The sequence below is a fragment of the Equus caballus genome, chromosome X (assembly GCF_041296265.1).
Source record: "Equus caballus isolate H_3958 breed thoroughbred chromosome X, TB-T2T, whole genome shotgun sequence".
Classification (NCBI taxonomy): Eukaryota; Metazoa; Chordata; class Mammalia; order Perissodactyla; family Equidae; genus Equus; species Equus caballus.
The window spans coordinates 32,773,816-32,786,430 of NC_091715.1; the positions used below are offsets into that span (position 1 = coordinate 32,773,816).

At 51.3% G+C, this 12,615-nt stretch overlaps 1 long non-coding RNA gene across 1 annotated transcript; it reads right to left on the minus strand.

Moving 5' to 3' along the window:
• Positions 1 to 4,476: 4,476 nt before the first annotated feature.
• On the minus strand, positions 4,477 to 12,101 carry LOC138921835 (uncharacterized). Its single transcript, XR_011434722.1, has 3 exons — positions 11,813 to 12,101; positions 5,883 to 5,954; positions 4,477 to 5,127 (listed from the first exon to the last, which is right to left on the minus strand). It is a non-coding gene; the product is annotated as an uncharacterized lncRNA (long non-coding RNA).
• Between the last annotated feature and the right edge of the window lie 514 nt (positions 12,102 to 12,615).

A 12,615-nucleotide genomic window follows, 5' to 3' on the forward strand; every position in this document is an offset into this window, starting at 1 on the left:
GGGGTTCTAGACTTCACTGTCCCACTAGCTTCAGGCACGCCTGCGAAGAGGGAGAAAGAGCTAGCAGGAGTTCACTGGAATTGAGAAAAGCAATGAGACCAAAGTTAAGCTTGACCCGATAAGCCCATAATCAGTCAACCAATCAGACACGTCGAGAACCTGTTATGTGTCAGTAACTGCCGGGGACACTAGGGATCCATCAATGAGCAAGAGAGACAAAGTCTCTGCTCTTGTGCAGCTCCTGTTCTAACGCCTGCTCCAAAGGGATCGGAGCCAGAGAAAGCGGGAGGCAGGAGCGAGCCCAGGGGACAGGCTGCAAAGCATTCAAATCCCAAGCACCAGGGTAGGTCGTATAAAGTCTATTCCATCCCAGCTACTCACACCCCCTGCCCTCCCTTTAGGCAACGGGGCTGGCAGAAACAGGGCAGGCAGCGTGACGCAGGCATCAGCTTTCTGGGAAAGAAAGCCCAGATTTGCAAGGCATATGTGTGTGCCATGCCCAGGACTTCCTAAGCACACATTCCAGTCACCGTTCTGAGCATCCGACATGTATGAACTCATTTAATCTTCGCGAGAACACCATGACTGTATCCGTCAGCTGTCACTGCATAACATCATCACAAAGCCTTAGTAACATACAACAATCAGCATTTGTTCCTCAAGCGTCTACAGGATTCAGCTGATCTGGATTCAGCTGGGCTGGGCTGAGCAGCTTTGCTGATCCTGCCTGTACTTGCTCGTGCATCTGGGGGACAGCGGAAGTGAACTGATGTAGGCTGGCCTCAGGTGGAGCCACTCAGCACCATTCCACATGTCTCATTGCCCAGCAGGCACGTCCTTATGGCAGTGGCAGGGTCCAAGACAGCAAGCCTCAATGCACCAACTTCAAGCATCTGCTGATGTCCCATTGGCCACAGCACGTCACATGGCCGAGCCCAGAATCAAGGTGTGGGCAGACCACTCTGCCACAGCGGGAAGGCACTGAGAACTTACAAGGCAAAGGACATAGATTCAGAGAGAGCTGAAGAAGCAGGACCAAGAAGGTAATCTACCACAAAGAAGTAGGCTGTCATTACGCCCATTTTACAAATAAGAAAACCGAGCACAGAAAGTTTAAGGTACTTGCCCAAGGCAGCCCAGCTAGTAATTGGGGCATCCAGAACTTGACCTCAGGACATCTGCTCCTACCAGCTCCTCTTTACCATTTCACTTCTTAGCTCTGGCTTAATCCAAAGATAAATCTAAGAGTATAGGATATATGGACTGTGTCTCCTTCAGGAAATCCTTCATAAATATTTCTTTCTTCCAGCCTTTGGCAGGCATTAAACCACAGCGCATTCAAGGTTAGGCTCCCAGTCAAACATCCAGAGTTCGGGAATTAAGTGTTACCATTTGGACGTGGAGCCACATGCTTTAACAATTAGTGCGCTGGGTTTTGACATTTGGGGAAGCTGCTGAGGACACACCCTGATATGAAGGACTCTCTCCCTGCCGTGGGGGGTGGGGGTGCCAGGGAGCGTTTCTAGGATAGCGCCATAGGCAAAGGCAAGGTTTTATTCAGAAAGTTGGGTCCTTTTTAGTGCAGAGGAGAAAAAGCAATCCCAGAGTTGCCTGCCATGGAGTAGAGTATCTTAACCGCTTTGGGGTCACAGGCCCTTTGAGAATTGATGAAGGTGAAGGGCCCTCCCACTCATCCCCTCTGCCGAAGGGTCAGGCTATAATAATTTGAGGCTGGACAATTTCTAAAGCAGATGTCCATTTCAGTCAAAAGCTCACAGGCTGTTGAACTCGGAACCACGGAACTCCCTGGTTCTGCAGCCCTTTTGAGAGCAACTTGTGGCAAAATATACTCCTGGCTAGATTCCAAGTCAACAGGGGGTCCTCCATGAAGAAGACTCTGCCCCTCTATTCCAGACCCATCCCGGCTCCTCCAAAGATGTACCCAGAAGCCCACACTCACATGGCTCCTCTCCCACAGCCAGCCAGAGGGTACCAGGCGCCGGAACGTCAGTTTCCCCAGGAAGCCGCAGACTCACAATGCTGCATCTCTGGCCTGAGTCCAGTCGGGAAAGTCTTAGGGCTTTTCTGCAGTGAGAGGCACTGGGTGGCATGGATTCGAGGGCCAGGAGCACAGAAGTTATCAAAGCAATCTCTTCTCTCTCTCTTTTTTGACTCTCTCTCCCTTTCTACTTGGTATCAGAAAAGAAAGATCTGCTGCTCTCCACCACCATTTATTTTTCAGATCTCATTAAGGGCTCCTGATTGGCCCAGCTTGAGTCATATGATCCCCTTGGTTCAGTCACTTTGGACCAGAGGAGAGGGTCTTAGGATTGGCTAGGTCTGGGTCACATGACCATCCCATGGCCCACATGCAGGTAGGGCTTTATGACTGACCTTTTTTTTTTTTCCTAAACCACAGAGGATGGTGGAGGAGGGGTCCTGCAGCTGGAACAGTGTTGCAGGGCAGGCAAAACCAGGAGACATCCACTGCAATCATTGAGCGCTCTTATGAGGGAGAGCCCTATAAAGCCCACTACAGTGCGGGCTGTTGGGATGGGATGTTGTGGAAACATTGCTTATCATACTGGAGTGTTTCTCAAACATCAGCGTGCTTCCGAATCACCTGGAGAGCTTATTTAAACACAGATTACTGGGCCCCGCTCTCAGAGTACAAGCATAAGAATGTGCATTTCTGGGGCCGGCCGGGTGGCACAGTGGTTAAGTGCGCACGTTCCGCTTCTCGGAGGCCCGGGGTTCGCCAGTTCGGATCCCGGGTGCAGGGTTAGCTCAGGGCTAATCTTCCTTACAAAAAAAAAAAAAAGATTATGCATTTCTAGCAAGTTCCCAGGTGATGATGCTGCTGCTGGTCCAGACAACACTTTGAGAACCACTTTCAAATTGCTTAGTGCCCTCTCTAAAAAGATCCCCCCAAAAAGTCTCCATCTGGTCTCAGTATTATACCATGATGAGTGTTGCTTCGGACCATTTGGTTTCTTTTGATTTGTGTAGACACTGAATCTTATAAATCCTGTCTCCCACTTTGGACTGGCCTCCGGAAAGCTCAGGGCTGACCGTGTGGCCCAGTTCTATCACGTCTGTGGAGCCACAGAGCCTCAAGTTCATCTGCTAACCTTAACCCTAGCTTCATTTTTCAGTTTCCTTTCTGTTTTTCCTTCAGTCTAAAAGAATGATTTGGTTGAAAGTGACAGAAACGAACTTGAACTATGTTAAGCAAAAAAAGGGAGATTTATGATAAGGATACTAGAGTGTCCCATGAAAGAGGAATGTGGTCAGACCAGGAACAGCTGGAGCAAGGGACCACTCGATCGCCCCCCCATCAGTCATCTTGACTTCTCTCTCACTTCCTCCTCAATGCCCCTCTCTCACTGCAGCCCGGCTTTCCCCACGGGGTGGAAACATGGTCACTGGTGGCTCCTGAGCTTTACCTCTTGAAGCCTCCATTGGCTGACCTGATGCTTGCTCCCACTCCAGGTTTAAAACTCCCAGGGAACAGCTCTGCTTGGCCCAATCAGGGCAGATGGCCAACCTCGGGCCAATCGGCTATGGCAGGGGTGGGCTCATCTAGCACCGAATGGCTGCCCTGCAGTAGGTATTGGCTTGAGTTTGGGGGACTATAGCTCTCATAAATGGATGCTAAGAGGGCAATCCCTAATCCATTTTCCTAATCCATTTTATTTCATCTTGGTTATTGTATATGTTAATGTCAGCCACTTGAAATAATTTCTGATCAACTTAAGGGATAGACAGAAGAGCAAGAAGGAACATAACAGTGAATATTAGAGTTCTCCAAAGAAATGAAAGAAAGAGGTTTTATAGAGAGAGAGAGAGAGAGAGAGAGAGAGAGAGATTATAAGGAATTGGCTCGTGCAATTATGGAGGCTGGCAAGTCAAATCTGCAAGGTGGACCAGCAGGCTGGAAACCCAGGAAGGGAACAATGTTCCAGTTTGAAGGTCCTCAGGCAGGAATAGCCAACGTTGCAGATGAAGTCCAAGACGTCTGCTAGAGAATTCTCTCTTGCTGAGAAGGCCAATCTTTCTGTTCTATTCAGGCCGTCAACTGTTTGGGTAACGCTCACCCATGTTAGGGAGGACAATCTGCTTTAGCCAAGGTTTACTGATTTAAATGTTAATCTCATCTAGAAACACCCTCACAGTAACACCCAGAATAACGTTTGACTGTATATCTGGACATCCCATTCAAGTAGATGCCTACGATTAACCATCACAGATACCTTTTTTAAATGGTGTAAATTACATTTTATCTCATTTCTGAATCCCCAGCACCTAGCCCAGTGTCTGTCATATGATAAAAACTCAGTAAATGTTGAGTGAATAAATGTACAATTGTATTTTGAATGACCTGGAGGTGAGGGGGGCGGGGCTTCATCATTTAAAGGAACCCCGAGGTTAGGCCCTTCCTAATGGAATGTGAGGAATTACACCCTTAGTCACTCAACTTGTAGATTCTGACTTTAATTTATTGAGTCTCCTTAACTTGCTCAGTAGAGGGGTTTGGTGGTTTTAAGTTTCTTTCCTTCTTAAACGACCGGGGTTGTGATGGAGACACACACTTTGTGACAGAGACACGAATTAGATTAGATTTAGCCCTCTACTCAGCCCCAGAATTTCCGGCTCACTGGGATTCTGTCCAGGTGATCTGAGAAGGAGACTGGCCCCCGTCTCCCACACCTGACCCCAAGAGGTAGGCTGCACCTTCTGTGGCTGGGGCTGCCACGTGGCGGGCAGGCCATCCTATAGCACGTCCCAGCAAAGCCATCAAACTGAAGATGGCAACTTTCCACTCCCGGGTCTGCCCCCGGCGTTTTGCTGGAGTGGGAGGGGTAGGAGCACGTATTTCCAGAAGCGAGTTGCCGAATCATGTTTTTTCCTCTAGCTGAGAGCCTCTTATCGCCCAAGTTCCTGGTTAGCTACATTTGAAGGAAGTTCCAACACCACACACGGAGAGAAGGTAATTGTGGGGATCTTTTGTCCAAATCCTAAACCGAAATATTCAAAATGTGTAGAGATTCTATGCTGGAGCTCGAAGAGGGCAGCCAGGAACTCAGCAATCCTCTGGTTCACTGCAGTGAGCCTCAGTCTCCTCCTCTGTAAAATGGGGATGATGATAATGCACAATGTTGCTGTGATCATTCAATCATATCGTTCATTCATTTGTCCACATGCGTTTATTGAGCCCCACTTACGGCAAGCATTGCCGCGCAGACATGACCCCTGCCCTCGTGGGCATTTAAGGAAAATGAGCCGGGCATCGCTGGGCTGTGCCTGGCACAGTAGGTCAGGGCAGCGGCCACCACCATGATACAAGAGGTAGCAAGGATCCCCAGGCGATCTGAGGCCTGTGGTCACAGGCTGGGGTTTGGAGGGCCATTTGTCACCACCTTTGTGCCTTTGGCCACTCTACTGGAGACAGTTGTACGGCTGACATGGCATCACTTTGAAGAGAAATGGTGAATTCTTTAGGAGTGAGGAGGTGAAGCATAATGAATGACTCACTCATCTGGATGACTCGATGGCCCCAGGCCCTTGATGGGGGGCAAGAAGCAAAATCACCACCCAACAAGCACAGCAGGCAAACCACATGAAAATCAGCTCAGAAAAAGAAATCAGACTCTGAAAACTTTTAGAAAAAATGTTAAGTTACAGAAGAACATAAAGAACACTTATCATAGATGTGCGTGCAAACGCAGCAACAACAGAGCCAGGCACACAGTCGGTGCTCAATAAGTGTACATTCCTAGGTATTGATTGGAGGGGAAGCAGGGTGGTAATAATGCAGAAAACTTGACTTTTGAGTCCTGGATTTCGATCCAGATTTGCAATTTACTGGTTCTGTAACATACCTTCACTGGCACATCCAATAATTATGGAGTGCTGACTGTGTGCCGGGCATCCTTCTAGCCCGAGGGATGCAGCTGTGGGAAAGAAAATAGACAACAATCCCTGATCGTGGCGTTACATTCTAGTAGGAGAGACAAACAATAAACAAGTGAAAGATAGACTGTCAGATGCTGATGAGCACCGGGGAGGATGGAAAGGGGCTGGGAGAGAGGGTTGCTATTGCAAAAATGACTTGACGTTTTGAGCCTCAATTTTCTCATCTGTGAAGTAGGTAGTAATCGCCACCTCCTTGGATTCCCTGATAGTGACACTAGACAATGTAGACCAAGTGACGCACAGCGCGTGGGCCCTCGAGGACCTCAAAGGATGTGCCCTCCCCCGTCTTCCCTTAACCTGCTGATGCCAACCGAAACCACTGGCCAACGCTGAGAAGCAGCATCTTCCCTATGGCATTTCAGAATAGCCCTGGTCTTTGGGGTCTGTATCTATCGTGAAAGCATCATCTTGCCATCAGAAGATTCCAGGCATTTGTTGTAATCTATGGGGAAGCACCCTCTGTTGTGGAAAATGCAGACTTCGGAACCAGACAGACATGAATTCAGTCCTGGCTCTGCCTCTACCAGTTGTTGGACCGAAGCTTTCATTTCATTGTTGTTAAACTGGAAATTACAGTCCCTATGGTGGCGGGCACTGAGAACATTCCCTGCCACCGTTCCTTCTCTTCTCCTGTGAGCTCCAGAGAAATGAACTGTCATCTCCAGAAGGCCGGCTGGGGACAGCATCAGCACCAGTATCAGCACGTCTGTCTGCTATCAGTCAGGTGCTGCCGGGAGACAGCCTTCACCCTCCGAGAGGCAGATAAACAGTCTTTGATGGAGGGTACACATCCAGAAGTAGTGACAGGTGACAGGAACCACGCGGGCATATTGAGGCACCCGGAAACAAGGAACACCCGGAAGCCGTTAGCGCTCTTAGAGACGAGGGGAGGGACTGGTTTGTTATGGGAGCCCAGGGAGAGGTGGAACCTTAAAGGGGGGTCTCCAGTGGGAGCGGCAATGATGGAGGAACATGACCTGCCTCATAGCAGGGAGGGGAGTGGGGAGAGGGCGAAGGAGAAATGCTCCGACCTCTCTCTTCCTGCCTCAGATCTGCTGTTCCCCATCGGCCAAGCCCAATAGAAAGTCAGCTGGCATGGAGCTCAGAGAGTCAGCCCACAGAGCTGGGGCTCCAGGACACAGAACATGGTGGAAAATAGTTGAGAATGGATCTTGGAGGGCAGACAGAGGACAAACAGCACACCCCTACCCCATGATGTTTGCTCCTGAGATGCTTCGAGGCATCAAGTGTTCCTGTACAACAGGGGCGCTCACGCTGGAGTGTGCCTGCCAGTCCCCTGGGGCTTGTTAAACACACTGCCGGCCCCACCCCCGGAGCGTGGAGCGACCGATTCTGAGGTCTGGGGTTGGGCCTGAGAATTTGCATCTTACCACGTTCCAAGGTGATGCCGATGCTGCCAATCTGAGGACCACACTTTGAGATCCACTGCTTTAAACATGAGATTTCTGGAGAGCAGCTTCCCTTCTTCTGTACTTAGCGTTTCACCGGGTCCACTCTGTCCCAGGACAGCTCCATGGCCGGCAGCACCACGGGCAGCTCAGGACCATCGAGGGCAGCCAGCCGCAGCTCCCCTCCCTGGACGCTGCCAGATGGGTTGCCCTCGCCTTGGCTTCACTCCCCCACTGCTTACTCCCTCCAGGCCCCGTCTCCTGCCTGATCCCTGTTAAGACACTCGGTCCTGCCTGCTTGCCCACGGTTAACACCACATGCGCACAGGCACACCCACGTGCGTGAAAACACACACGCTGATTAACTGCACCTGGATGCCTGCCCGTTTCCTGGGGGAAGATGAGCCAACCACTCCTTGGGGCCCTGCGACATCCTGTGCTCAGGCCAGGAGGTCACAGCTCCTGGTCACGCGACATTGCCTCTCTGCAGGCAGCCCTGCCAGTCTGCAGCTTCCTCTGACATCTTTGTTTTAGACGAAATGAACACAGAATGCTGCTGGTCCCTGCCAGACTGGGTCAACCGTGTCCCCTCCTCAGTGCCCTGAGGAGCTGAGACCCATTCAAGAGCTGCTTGCCTGTCCCCTTCTTGTTTTCGCCCAGCGCCTCATCTGACCATCCCTCTTCTCGGCTCCCTGCTTTGAGGATGTCACTCCAACAGCAGCTCCTCTCTTCCGTCTTCCCTAAGCAGCTGCCAGAGTAATATATGAGATGCCCCAGGGAGTGGCAGCAGCGGAAAAGGCCTCCCGGGAACACATGTTGTTTGCACCCCTTCTTCTGGGGATCCCCACTCCCAATTTATGCAGTTCTAGTCTGGTTCATGGTCCCATCACCCTGTGCCCTTTCCCCAACCCCAGCCACAGGGCAGGAAGACAGCACATCCTGGGCAATCATCACAGCCCATTCCCCTGGATACAGGGCTCAGTCCAGGGCTTGGCCTGAGTGTCAAGCAGAGGCAACCAGACTGATTTCCTGGCATAGGCGTGCAGACACTAGAGCAGCAATGTGCTGGAGCCTCCCTCCCACCAGCTCATGAGAGTCAAAGATGTGCCACTCTTGGGTAGCTTGAAATTGACCACCATGAGAATATTTGTGCCATGGAGAAATTGGCAAATACTACAAATCAGAGCTGTTTTATTTGGAGAGCCAATCGTTAAACATTTACCAGCACACAACTGCATGGAAAAGAGAAGCTCTATTTCCATGAGGTGGCAAAACTGGAAGGCTGTGAAGGCAGCAGCTTCTTGTGTTGCATGGAGACAGCTGTGTGCAGCAGCAGAGAATGAAGGCAATGTGAAGAGAAAGAGAGTCAAGAATAATGGAAGAGAGAGAGAGAGCTGACAATATGATGTGTGCCCCTGGATCCAGCTATGCCTGAACTCCAAACTATCCCAGTTACATAAAACTAAAATTGCCTGTTCTGCATTAGCTAATTTGAATTGAGTTGTTCCTTCAAGCAACCTGAGGAGTCTTGACTGAAATGGGGCTTAGGAGAAATTATCTTCCACTTGGTGATTCCTAAACTTGACACCACAAAAGGGGAAGCTTCTCAGTTCAAAAGGGAGTCAGTCTTCTCATGGTTCCTGGGTGGAAGGAGATGGAATCTGCTCAGCCCCTGCCAAGGAGGGTGCAGGGCATCTAGGGTGTGGCTCTCCAGCGTCACTCCCACTTTCAGTCCAGCTGGGGCAATGCCAGCCCCTACGCCCCAGGGGTGGGGTGGCCACCTTAGAGAATTACCCACCACCACCATCACCATCATGAAGCTGAGGTTGGACTCCTCTGGTTTCCATTATTGTGACTCTCAGGAGGCAACTGTGTCCCACTGGCCCTGTAGGGGGGCAGAATTTGTCACCCCAAAATCTGCCTCTTTGGCACAAGGATTATTTCAGGCTGGTGATTTTTAAGAAACAGCAGACACAAGAGAAGCTCTGAAAACCAAGTAGAACCTAGAAAGATGAAGGTTCTTGGCTGAGATGCCTGTAATAAAAGATTAATGGGGGACGGGGCGGGCCCCGTGGCCGAGTGGTTAAGTTCGCACACTCTGCTGCAGGCAGCCCAGGGTTTCGTTGGTTCAGATCCTGGGCGTGGACGTGGCACTGCTCATCAAACCACACTGAGGCAGTGTCCCACATGCCACAACTAGAAGGACCCACAACGAAGAATATACAACTATGTACTGGGGGGCTTTGGGGAGAAAAAGGAAAAAAATAAAATCTTTAAAAAAGAAAAAGATTAGGGGCTGGCCCCGTGGCCGAGTGGTTAAGTTCGCGCGCTCCGCTGCAGGCGGCCCAGTGTTTCGTTGGTTCAAATCCTGGGCGCGGACATGGCACTGCTCACCAAACCACGCTGAGGCAGCGTCCCACATACCACAACTAGAAGGACCCACAACGAAGAATATACAACTATGTACCAGGGGGCTTTGGGGAGAAAAAGGAAAAAAATAAAATCTTTAAAAAAATAAAAAATAAAATAAAATAAAGAAAAAGATTAATGGGGGAAGGACAGACATATAATAACAAGTAGCCAAGAGAGGGCATTCTAGTGCCTTTGCCCCCAAACAAGATGCGGTTGCTCTGCTCCAGGCCCCTCCCACAGGGGCATCGCTGCACTCCTGGCCCCAGAGGCGCCCGGTTGCAGACTGAATTTGGAGAAACTGACTCTTTCTGAAGTTCCCACTTGTGTTATTTCTGGGCTGATCTCCCCAATCTTTTTCCAGATCATAAACACCGCCATCTTTTTTGTTTTCCACTTGTTTTTGTTTTTTGAGGAAGATTAGCCCTGAGCTAACATCCGCTGCCAATCCTCTTCTTTTTGCTGAGGAAGACTGGCCCTGAGCTAACATCCATGCCCATCTTCCTCTACTTTATATGTGGGACGCCTACCACAGCATGGCTTGCCAAGCGGTGCCATGTCCACACCCAGGATCCGAACCAGTGAACCCCGGGCCGCTGAAGCAGAATGTGCGAACCTAACCGCTGCGCCACCGGGCGGGCCCCAACACCACCATCTTTTGCTGCAGCCTGGTTACTCCTTCCTCGGGCCCCTCCTATCCTGCAATGTGATTGGCCTTGAAACCCTGACACCAGAAGGTTCTGTAGGTGTTCCTTCTAGGAGAGCAAAGGAGGAAGAGGGGAGACTGTGGCTCATTTTGCAGCCTGGCCTGGGGGAAGGAGGGTGCCCTACCATGGAGAGAGGGCAGCGGGCTGAGCCCCAGGAGCCTGGGAGAGGGAGACAACCCGGACAGCCCTCTGGGGACAGAAAGGGACCCTGGAGGGAGAGTGCGGCCAGCAAGGAAGGGCCCGGGGGGTTCAACCCCGAGCCGGAGCCTGCCCAGTCTCTGCATGTCCAGACCCAGCCTGGACACACATACACCCACACACACCACATACATATCACAAACATGCACACGCTGCACGGAAATGCATACCACAGATACACCATACATGAACCCAGACCACACACACCACTCAGCCCGCAGTCAGCACTGCATAGACAGGAGCACACGCAGACACATACACACCCTCACACACGTGCACGTCCACACACATACATAAATGCACACACATAATCACATATGCATACACATATATGCCAAACACACGTGTGAACACACACACACACACGCCTGTCCTACAGCTCTTTGTAAAACTCCAGTTCGTAAAGCAATCTCTGGGATGCTTCCTTGATCAAACTCCTTCCCTCCTCACTGACCCAGTGCCATTTCTCCTGTCCCCACTGCCGCCCCCCCCCCCCCAGGAGTGGAACCACTTTTGCCACTCCTCCCCCGACCCCCAAGCTTGTTTTCTTTTCCTGGGCAATTTTAACTTTCCATCTGTCGTCTTAGATCATTAATCCCAAGACAGAAGGCCCAAGAAGCATACCCCACATAGCCAAGCCATTAACTAATTGCAAAAGGTGCGCGCAACGCATTATATTAATCCCACTGCAGCAGCCATCGCCCGCGCCTTGCTTCCTGAGTCGCGCTGATAAAAAGGACGAGCCGCCTGCTACTGCCCTAGATGGCATTGCGGTGATGGATGGCCTGTGTCCGGAAAGGGTGTGGGTCAGCCGTGGAGACTCATGTGTCAGGCTGAGGAGGGGGCTGAGAGGCGGGCAGGAGCGAGTGGCCAGCTGCCAGGATAATTGTTTCTGCAGCTGAGAAGGAGCCAAAACTTCCTGTGTCCCCAGATACCGCTGCCCACGCCGGGCCGGCCTAGACCACTGCCCCAGGATGGCAGGGCCTCTGAGAACAAGGTGAGAAGACCTGAAAGGTCCCCAGCCCCCTCCTTCCAGCAACGGTTCTCTCACTATGTCATCAAGTTCAAGGAGACTGGCTTTCAATCGACCACCCACGGCCTGCAGACACAAACCTTCTTTCTGACGGTGGTCCTTGAGGACGGGTGGTCTCCTGGAGCATCGAGCTTCCCCTCGCCTCCACTGGGGGCTTAGAGGCCACGCCAGCACCGTGCAGGGACTGCCTGATGGCCTATTTCCCAGCAGGGATTGTCGGCGAGTCTGTGTGCGTGCGTGCACGCACATCCTGCTCCTCCACCTCCAGGATCGGAATAAATTGCCTGATTGACAAACCTCCTCTGTAGTTCGTGCGCACTGCGCCTGTGGGTCGGCTGCGGCCACAGTTGCAGTCAGCTGACCTAATCCATTTATCTTATTTATACTGTGTTCCATTTTCCATATGGGGAGTTGGGGCCTCCTGGATCTGGTATGCAAATTAGACACAATGATTTGCAAATGAGCGGAGGCCTGACACTTTTTAAAAATTATCATTAAGAACGTTGCCCCCCTGCCACTGGGTAGGAGGAGGCAGGCTGGAAGGGAAAGCGTGTGAGACATAGCCTCCTTCCCTGGGCGCTGGCCAGCACTGCCCTCCTCCTCTCAGCCTTCCGGGAACAAAAGACAGAGGTTCAACAGCCCAGTTTCTTCTTTCACGGGGGCTGAGGAAGCTGGGCCCATGGAGGGTGATTCCGAGGGAGCTGCCTTTAGTGAAAGCAGGCCACTCGAAAGGATAATCATGGATCAAACTGCCCCCAAACAAGCTTTGTACGACCTGCTCCGAGCTTGGGGAGGAAGATTGAGTCCTATGCTATAATCCATGACCATGCAACGCTACAGCACCTTCTTTTCCCCTCGTTCCCCCTTCAAAATCCCCTTCAGG